This window comes from Silene latifolia, chromosome 4 (assembly GCF_048544455.1).
Source record: "Silene latifolia isolate original U9 population chromosome 4, ASM4854445v1, whole genome shotgun sequence".
Taxonomy (NCBI): Eukaryota; Viridiplantae; Streptophyta; class Magnoliopsida; order Caryophyllales; family Caryophyllaceae; genus Silene; species Silene latifolia.
This window is the reverse complement of record NC_133529.1, coordinates 112314653-112325117: the sequence shown is the minus strand read 5'-3', so window position 1 is coordinate 112325117 and position 10465 is coordinate 112314653. Positions and strand designations below refer to the sequence as shown.

Below are 10465 nucleotides of genomic sequence, written 5' to 3'. Positions count from 1 at the left end.
AATAGTGAGTTTTAGGATGAATTGTGGATTATTGGATTGTTTTCTCAATGAGGATTGAGGAGTATTTATAGACTTTCACCTTTTGTCACGTAGTGGCCAAGTGGCTAGCAGGTGGAAAGACTGTTCTATCCTCGGCCGAGGAACCCATGGCAGGTCGGCTGGCCTGGTTGACTCCATGCCGAGGGGACTGGATGTGAGTACGCGGATATGCCTCTCGGCCGGCTGGTTTGCCGAGACCGAGACCCAAGTGACAGGCCGACAGGCTGCGTCGGTTAGGCTGTCTAAGACGTTGACTTGCTGTGGATATCTTTGACCTTGCTCAATATGTTGACTCGGTCAGCGGGTGCAGAATATGCCCCATCAAATAGATTGTTTTAGATTCCAGTATCATGACTTTCTGAACCATGTTGATATACTAAAACATAAAACTAACATGATAAAACATAGGACTATAAGTTTCTATTAATGAACTGCAACTGGTAAAATAACTGCATCTGACATCAGAAACATGTTGATGAAGTACGGTGGATTGGCCACTAGCTTCTTCACCCAAATCATCAACAAACCTAACTTATTCTACACGCCATTGGGACGATCAAAGTGTGAGATAAGAACGATGTGCACTTACGCTAGAGGAACTTAGAATTTTTAAAGAGAAAAGAAAGCCAAGAAGGCCTACCTCTGTTGGAGATGACTCTCCTACACTCCATTAATTGATCACTACAGTCAACGAGCCGACAACCACAGACGGCGACAAACTGAAGAGAAGGAATAGAGAATACCCCTCAACCAACCTCGCGAGTCGTGGCCATGGACATCTAGGAAGGCCATTCTTCGGAGTATACAGCACAACTATTACAAGTACACAAAAGCTAAGACTACTATTACCTAGCCTAAAACAAAGTCTCCCACACAACAAGATTATTTGGATGGAATAAAAATAAAGGGAATTTAAATAAAGTGACATTTAACTGTTGGTATATAACCACCGCTTCAAGCTCACCCAACATCACATACCGCTGATATCAACACAACCAAGCACGCTACTTCCACACTGATTAATGTAAAAAAAAAACAATTAAAGTCCAAGACAAACAAGGACAAAGATCCACCTTCCAAAACAATTATAACAAGAAGCTACTCTTAGCTCACAAACCACACTAAAAAATATAGGCAAAATTAGACGAAGATCAATGACCGTCAAAAATAAAAAAACAAACCCAAATAGACCAATAAAGCCCAAAGCAGTAAATCAAGACCAAGAACGAAATGGAGAAGACTGACATACAAGGAGACATGCAAGAGCCGATTGGTGGTGAGGGTAGGGGTGTGGAGGAAGGAGAACACCGAGTCAGGTGGATGCATAACCAACCAGGACAAAAGAACTGTCATAAAAAACACCAAAAAAACCACAAACCAACCGACTCAGCAATCGACGTCTCAGGACAACAACAAGTTCTTCTGCTTTTAGGTTCAAGTGAGGACAAAATGAGCCTAAAAGTGGACATCTCATCTTTGAATCGAGTGTATTACATGCGACATTATTGGGCTGAGTTGTTATGGTTCATCACTCTAACAACAAATACTTAAGTAAACTGTTTCGTTCAGCAGTTAATTACCTTTATTTAGCTATTTAGGTTAGTAAATTGAGGTTAGAATAAGTTTAATATAAAACGTCTTACAAAATAACTTCTGTCAGTACAAAATAAACGTTGTAATAATAAAACAAAAGATAACCCAAATGACTACATATATAAGTCGTTTCAAGGCCAAACCTCCTTGACAAAATAAAACAAAAGAATAAGTTGATTCTTTCACAACATAATCAAATTACAAGTCATTTTAAGGCCAAACCTCCTTGACAAAATCCAGAACCTCAATTCTCTCAACACTATCACCACCCGCAAACATCACATATATTCCATGTAGACCCCCTTCACTAAACATAGTCTTAACACTAACCCCTTTATTTTCCAACAACTTAGCCAATTCCACACTCTTATCGAATACCGGGTCACCGTCACAACTCACAAGCATCACCCACCAACCTAAATCCCGAACCCGGTCCACCAATCTCGAACCACCATCTTTAATCGGGTTACAATACTCCTGATCCCGGTTTGTCCCAACCGGCAATGAAAGCTCTCACATAAAATCACAAATCTCGAGCCTTATAATCGGGTCATTTTCTAATCGAATCTCGGACCCAGTCCTATCCAAACCGCCAAAAAACGGTTGGATTAAAACCAAACCTTTAATTACCAACGGTTTAAAATCACTACTTTGGACCGCTGCTTTTAACCCAACATGGTACGTAATATTACCCCCCGCACTCTCCCCCATTAAAACACAACTCGAAAAATCACCGTATTTATTTACCCAATCATCTTTACCGTCTTTGACCCAAGTCAACGCCTCCAAAACATCGTCGTACGCAGCAGGGAGACGGTCCTCTGGGGCTAGCCGGTACTTGACCGATACCACCATCGCGCCAAGGCGGTGCGCGGCCAAGCGACGGAGACTCGTGGAAGGGCGGGTAGTCGGGGCTCGCCACGACAAACCCGCCCCCATGTATGTAAACGAGGATTGGGAGCTTCTCATCGGTATTGAGAATCTCCCGAGGGAGGAAGATTCGAACCCATGTGTTCTTGTCAGGGTTGACAGGAACATCTTTTGAAAGAGTTGGTGAGGTGGGGTCAGTTGTTGAGGGTGGGACTGTAGAAAAATATTCAGCTGAACGAGTAAGGGTTCCGTTTAGGTTCGGAGTTACGCGAATCGCTTCATATATATTAGGAGGATATTCCTTATTCCATATTATTGTTATATTGTTATTAGCTATTATTATCTTTCCATATAATTAGCGTATTGTTAGCGATACGGTATCTTTGTATTGCTATTTAAGCCATGTAAGGGCTCTCAATAATATTGACAATTCACCTTCAGTTACGCTTAACATGGTATCGAGCCTGGTTAATTTTTCTTCAACCCTAATTCCAAATCTTTAACCACGAAAATTCTCAAATTCTCTCCAATGGCCGGCGATGAGGTTCCCACGGCCCCGAAAATTGATTTCTCTAGCCCTTATTACCTAGGATCCCATGATGTTCCTAATGCTAAAATATCCAATATCATGCTCACGAAATACAATTATCAAGATTGGCAAAAATCGATGCGGATGTCGCTAAAATCACGACGAAAATTCGGCCGTCGATTGCACCATTAAGAAACCGGTGACCTGACCAACTCTCGACAATTGGGAGGTTGTTCATTGTACCCTTGTGCAATGGATTCGGAATACGATTGATCCGTCTCTATTGCCCTTAATTTCGTATGACGAGGATGCATCTGCACTTTGGGCGACGCTAAAAGCTCGTTTCTCGGTCGTAGATGGTTCGTTAATTCACAGTCTTAAAACTCAACTCAAAAACTGTGTTCAAACCAAAGGTATGGACGTTACTACTTACTTTGGCAAATTACAATCTTTAGGGGACGCTTTAATTGTTCATGAACCTCCGTTCGCGTGCAAATGCGGTGACTGCAAACGTGATATTGGGCGGGATGCAGTGAATCGTTTAGACAATGAACGACTTCACCAATTTTTCATGGGATTAGATAGCACACTATACGGTAATATTCGTTCCCAACAACTTCAATTGGATCCTTTACCGAGCCTTAGTCGTGCCTATAATGTTGTCTTGCAAGAAGAGAGGTTGAGGGCAGAATCTCTGCCTTCGGATACTAGTGATGTTGCTGCCTTCGCCGTCTCCTCTTCTCGCCCCTCTACGGGTTGGCGTGCTCAGCGAGAGAGGGAGAGGGAGAGGGGAGAGCGGTTTCAGAAATTGCTTTGTTCTTATTGTGAAACCCGTGGACATGACATTTCCAACTGTTTCTTTAAGACTAATCGATTTCCTGACTAGTGGGGAGATAGGCCACGTACTCTGTCTGAGTACCGACGCTACAGGGCTGGTTCACGTGGACAAAACTCGGGTTCTGGAGCACCTGGTGGCACGGGTACAGGGCCTGGTCGCGACAAGGATGCCGTTCATGCCAACGCGGTGATGGGTCCTTCAGCGCATTCTCTTCTCGACTCGGAGCGCCTCAGCGGTATGTGTAACTGGATTTTAGACACAGGAGCTTCCAATCATGTGACAGGAACTTTGTCATGTTTGGAAGACACCAAAAATATAAGTGGTCGTCCTGTGTGTTTACCAAATGGACAGGAAGTTCTCGCTACAATGACCGGATCGGTTTATATTAATGAATCTCTTATTCTAAATAATGTTCTTTATATTCCGAGTTTGAAATGCAATTTGATATCTATCTCGCAGCTCACATCCGACACTAACCTTTGCTTTGAATTTGCTAAATCCTCTTGTCTTATTCATGACCGTTCCTTGAGGACGACGATTGGAGCTGGTGAGTTACGGGATGGACTGTTTTGGATTAGCGCGGGGACTAGGATTTCGGCTGTACACCACGTGTCGCAGCATGGTAGCTTCGATATTTGGCACCGGCGTCTTGGTCATCCGTCGGAGAAAGTAGTGAAGAGTATTCCTTCTCTTAGTAGTTTACATTCCAATAAGGATTCAATTTGTGATATTTGTCATTATGCCAAACAACATCGTCACAGTTTTTCTTCTAATAATAAGCGTGCTTCGGATTTGTTTGAATTGATTCATTGTGATTTATGGGGGTCCTATCGTGTTCCATCGTCATGTGGTGCCCGATATTTTTTTACCATCGTTGATGACTATTCCCGAGCCACATGGGTTTATTTACTTATTTATAAAACGGAAGTGACTGACATGTTTATGAGTTTTATTAATATGGTTGCAAATCAATATTCAAAAACCATCAAAACTGTTCGTAGTGACAATGGGACGGAATTTAATTGTATGGCCGGATATTTTTTCTCTCATGGGATTAAATTTGAGACATCTTGCGTCGGCACGCCTCAACAAAATGGGCGTGTCGAACGTAAACATAGACATATTTTGAATGTGGCACGTGCCCTTCGCTTTCAAGGTAATCTTCCCACGTCGTTTTGGGGTGAATGTGTTCTATCTGCCGCCTATTTATACGCTTAACAATATAGTTCGGGTGCGTTAGGTAGTGACATTGTGCAACGAAATTAGTGTAATCGTAAATTTGTGACTTTTTGTTTTTGGTTGTAAAAACGTAAATTTGTGACTTGTAGAGTTGTAGTTGTGGTAGAGAACTGGAGAAGTTTTGTTTTTGTTTTTGTTTTTGTTTTTTTCTTTTATTAAGTAGACGTAAATGTCAACTCCCTGTCTAAATTGATTATTTTTGTTTTTCTTTAAAGGTCTTTATAATTGGCTTTGGCTAGTTGGCGACCATGACGAGAAAAATATGTAAATGTGAACTTCCTCTCCAAGTTGATTTTATTTTTTTAATTCAATTGGGTCGGAAAACAGTATAATATCGAGGGTGGGGAATTTGAACCAAGATCATTTTTTTTACTGCGGTTTATCTTAATTATCGGTAAGTCTTTCTAAATTTAAAACGGCTCAAATATATACACTCACTAGTATGCATACGGCAAACATTTTGTTATTTTTTTCTATGCAATATTCTTTTATCTCAACTATAGTATTCGACCTGTCTTAATCTTAAAATAATAGTTTTGTTTTAAACAAGAATCTATAATTAACAATAGGACAAGTCGAAAAGTCCACTTCGATATATCCCTCTCCAAATTGATAAGATAGCATCTTAATGTGCGTCCAACTAAATAAAATTGTTTTTATATAGAAAAAAGTAGAGAATATGGACATGCAATACATTAGCTCTTTGATGATGCATTATACTGTTTTAAAGCCCCCAAAATACACAGAGTCGGGAGTGACAAAATAACTCTTTTATTAATAATAACAAAGATTAGAATTATAAGGCATTACTGTCGTATTTCCCTTTCAAAAAACACAAGACTCTTAACAAGAAAGATAAATATAGTGGTAAAACGTAAGCCTAATGCGTCGGAATTTTGTTCACATTCAAACTTACTTCTATAGTTTGACCGGGAGATATAAGATTCTAACTACCTCGAAATATTTTTACATAATTACAATTTGATCCAGCAATGATTAAATTATGGTTGTTATTCGAAAGAAGGAGATTTGTTGCATCATTGAGTTGATTATGCAGAGTAGATATTATTGTTTTCCTTGACCAATTGAAAAACAAACAGGTATTAATGAACAAAATCTAAAAACTCTCAGTGTAACACTACGGATTTTACTTGGTGACTACTCGACCGAGTAGCGCCTACTCGGCCGAGTAGTGCTGAGGTTGTGTGTTGTTTTGGTTCTGCCGAGGAACACTCGGCCGAGTATAGTTAACACTCGACCGAGTATGGGACACTCGGCCGAGTATACACTTACTCGGTCGAGTGCCCGGTTTGGCGGAGTGTTATTTCGACGGTTTGATTAGGGAATGTTTAGGGTATTTTATATTTCCGCGTCAGTTTCTAATATCATTTGAAAGCTTTATCATTCTACGATCTCTCTCTAATCACTCCCTAATCATCCTCATGTCTCGTTGTGTGTGCAAATCGTCGTGATCCTTGCGTGTAGTCTCTTATTCTCTTTGTTGGTAAGTTTCATTCCCTTGTCATTTGTATTCTTTTGGGGTTATTGTATATATGGAATTGGGGAAAATGGGATTGTGCAATGTGTAATTGTAGTATGTGATTATTGTTGTAGGTGACGACGTGATATTTGTTATGCATTTGTGTGGTTGATTGCGGATAGCGGATTGCGAAAAGGTAGGGTTTCCCTACTCGGTTCTTCACAATTGATTTGAGATTGTGCTTGTTGTAATTGTTGTTATCTCTGCCGATCATCGGAGTATGGAGATTGTTGTGACGATGTTGGTGTGAGGGGATTGAGATGGCCGTGATGTCATGTGATTGTGATTGTGGTGGAGTCACTTGCGGAGTGGCTTCACACCCTAGTTCGCCCTCCGTGGAACCCGCCACGGGAGGGGATGTGCACATTAAGGGACAGGGGATTGTTAGTCGCTCGTTGATGAGCCGGACTAGGTGGGGATGAGTGCGGTCACCCATCGCGGCGAGGATTACCCGTGCGATGGGTAATCAACTGGGGCTACACACTTCGGTGTGTAGTCGGTTATTGTGTGAGATCGATGATCACTGGTTGTATTGTTGTTGTCTTTATATTGATTGAGTAAATCGACCCCGTGTTGTTGTTTTGTAAAACTGCGGTGATCCATTCGGGGATGGTGAGCGATTGTGACGACAGTAATGCGGATGTTTAGCTATGGGACAAGTCATGGGAGTCATCACGTCAAGTCTAGCTTCCGTTGTTATGAGTTTAGATGTCTTGGATTTCATTTGTAATGAGACCTTGTACGTTTATTTTGAGTTGGTCTGAGATAATGTAATCTTTAACTTTTATACTTTAATAAATGTGGTTTGGAACTTGTAACTTTGATATACTAACCTCGGGAAACCGAGATGGTAACAGCCTTTCATGCTAGGGTAGTCCTTGGTAAGGTACCTTGGTATGAGGGGGTGTTACAAAGTGGTATCAGAGCCGACGATTCCGGCACCTAAAACTAATGAACTCAATGAACTTAGGGAGTCTAAATAAAATGAACCCGGAAGAGTTGTTTGGAGCTACCGCAAAGACTTGGGAGACGTCCGAGTCGCACTAAGGCCCTTACGATCTCGAGCCTGGTCACATGGGGGGGAAACTGTTATATGTTTGAGTTATGTGTGTTTGATATCTATAGTTTGAATCTTGTGCATGGTTGGATTAAATGATGAAAGAAGTGGAATGTGATAGTTGTTGAAAGATGTATCGACGATTTGTTGATGTTGAAACTTTGAGCATGGAATATGTTGGCATGTTAAGTGTTGGAACATGGTAAATTATGAAAGGTGAATTGTGAATTCGTATACGATATATCTTGAACATGAAATATGTTGAGCATGTTACCTGTTTAATACGTGGCTTTCAAAAGGGTAGTGGTACATGTGTATATGATCATGATAATGATAGTGTTTTATTTGTTGGTATAAGCATGTGATTAAGGTCAAGCGTCTATATACCTAAATGTCGTGTTTAATTTTCATGTGAGAATGATAAAAGTTCATCCATGTACTGGTATTTAGAAGTATTAAGTTATTTTTGTTGCCGTATGCATGTTCAAGTTGTCTTGGCATTAGAAAGCTTGATTTATCTGAATACCGTTACGGAAGGGTTGTCTTAAAACTGTTATAAGTCAAGTTCGAGAAATGATATTGCTGTGATTCCAAGTTGAGGTGATAGCTTGTCCTCTTACGATTCTAACGATAGGTCACACGCCCAGAATGACCAAGTAACGAGTGAGATATGACTGTTTTACGAAAACTGGACGGTGCTTTGAGAATCGCTTATACTCGACCGAGTAGTCCCTACTCGGCCGAGTGTCTTTTATACTCGGCCGAGTATTCCATATTCGGCCGAGTAATCTCTCTGTGATAATATTGTTTCGCGTCTGAGTCGCGAACTCGGCCGAGTAGTCTCATACTCGACCGAGTAAGGTCTACTCGGCCGAGTGTTCCCAATACTCGACCGAGTAATCCTTCTGCGACAATTGAGTTTGCTTCTGGAGTCGAAAACTCGACCGAGTAATATAGTTACTCGACCGAGTACCTTGTACTCGACCTAGTAGGTTATGTACTCGACCGAGTACCTCGTTGGGCGGCCACTTTGAGTCGGTGGCTATGTTCTTACTTTTGTTTTGAGTCGGTGGCTATGTTTTTACATTGTTTTGAGTCGTAAGGTATGTATACATGTATGTTTTGGGTCTTAAAGTATTCTTTTATATGCGACGGTCATGATACGTAAGTTACCAAATGTTATGATAGGGAGAATGCCGGGTTATGAGAGATAAGTGTTGGATAAGGAAGACATGTGTTAATGTGGTTGTGAGAAATAGTGGAAAAAGGAAAGGGAAGGATGATGAGCTAGTAGTGGTAAATAGCATGTTTTGTGAGATATGGCGAGTGATATAGTTGTGTGTTGTGTAATATAAAAGTAAGTATATATATGGGCAAAAGTGATGTAAGTTTAAAGAAACGTGAGAATGAAAGATTGATATTAGGGATACGATTAGTGGCATATTGGGATGTGTAAGGACTTATGGAGGGAGACGGTTAGCATTGTGTTGCGTAAGGATATATGAAATGAAAGGATGTTGTAGAGGGATAGAGAAGAGGGGTATGTAATGAACTTAAAGGAAGTTATATCGCGATGTGGATGTGTAGATAGTGGCTAAGTTTGGGAAGTTGGAATATCAAGGGTGAGCCTAGTGTTAATTCTTTGGACAAACGGTGAAGTGAATTTTGGTTTCTAGAGATGCGAAAGGGAGATACGACTAATTGAAGAGTAACTGTTAGTGCGTGGACTTGATGGTGACAAGGGTGAGTGTGAAGCAAGATAAGAGAGGATAAATGATAAGAAGAATGATAAGATATTGATATGAATTAAGGGAATTAGAGTTGTGGAGCTATGGAAAAATAAATAAATTAGTAAAGAGTTAGGTAGGAAGAGAAAGGAGATGAATTATTAATTGGTATTATTGAGTAAAAAGGGGGAAATAAGGATGGAAGTAAGTTGAGAGAATGTTGACCGGAGTTAAGGAGCATGAAGGTAAGAAATTATGGAGATGTACGATAGTCTCACTAGAGGGTGTGAGTTAATGATTATATAAGAGAGTAGGACGACATGTTAGCCGTGAGTTTTGAGGTATTAAGGGAATAAGGAGCTTGTAGAGTGTTTGCACGATCTGAGATTTTGGTGGAGAGTTAGGTAACGATATGATAAAGGATAGAATTGGGAATAGTGTTGAGGTAAATCTTGTTGATGGATTAGATGTTCGTATTTGGGATGATAACCAAAGAGAGGAAACAGATTGTTATATTAAGAAGTGATAGTAAGAGAGTAGTCACATGAAGGATGTTGGTGTCATAGTAGTGTCACTAGTGGTCGAGATGATATTACTTTGGGGAAGTTAGTTGTTCTAATGAGGTTGATTTTGTGGAGGTAGTTAGTATGTTTGGTTGTGAGGAACTATAAGATGTGGATATACGAGGTGTTCGCTGGAAGTTGGGTACTGATGTTATGGCTACATTTGCCGGAGGGGTGATAATTGTGTGTAAGAGAAGATATGTTAGGAAGGGCACCTGGGTTAAGTCCGGATAAGAGATATTCATTGTCAAGTGGTAACTTACGTGATCAGGATTGACTAGTTGGATGTGATTACGGGTCTATGATATGTGTAAATGTTTGTGTGAGGTTCTGACCTCACAAGAAGTGGTATGGTGTGATAATTATAAAGTTGTTATATGAATGTTTTGTAATTTATGTTGGGTACGGTATACTAATGGAATGAGGTTCAAAGGGTAATAGTTTGATTGACTTGGCTTGGATAGTTAAAA

At 40.4% G+C, this 10465-nt stretch overlaps 1 pseudogene; it reads right to left on the bottom strand.

The window, feature by feature from the left end:
* Positions 1-1658: 1658 nt before the first annotated feature.
* Positions 1659-2956, bottom strand: LOC141651953 (carboxylesterase 1-like; annotated as a pseudogene).
* Positions 2957-10465: the final 7509 nt, after the last annotated feature.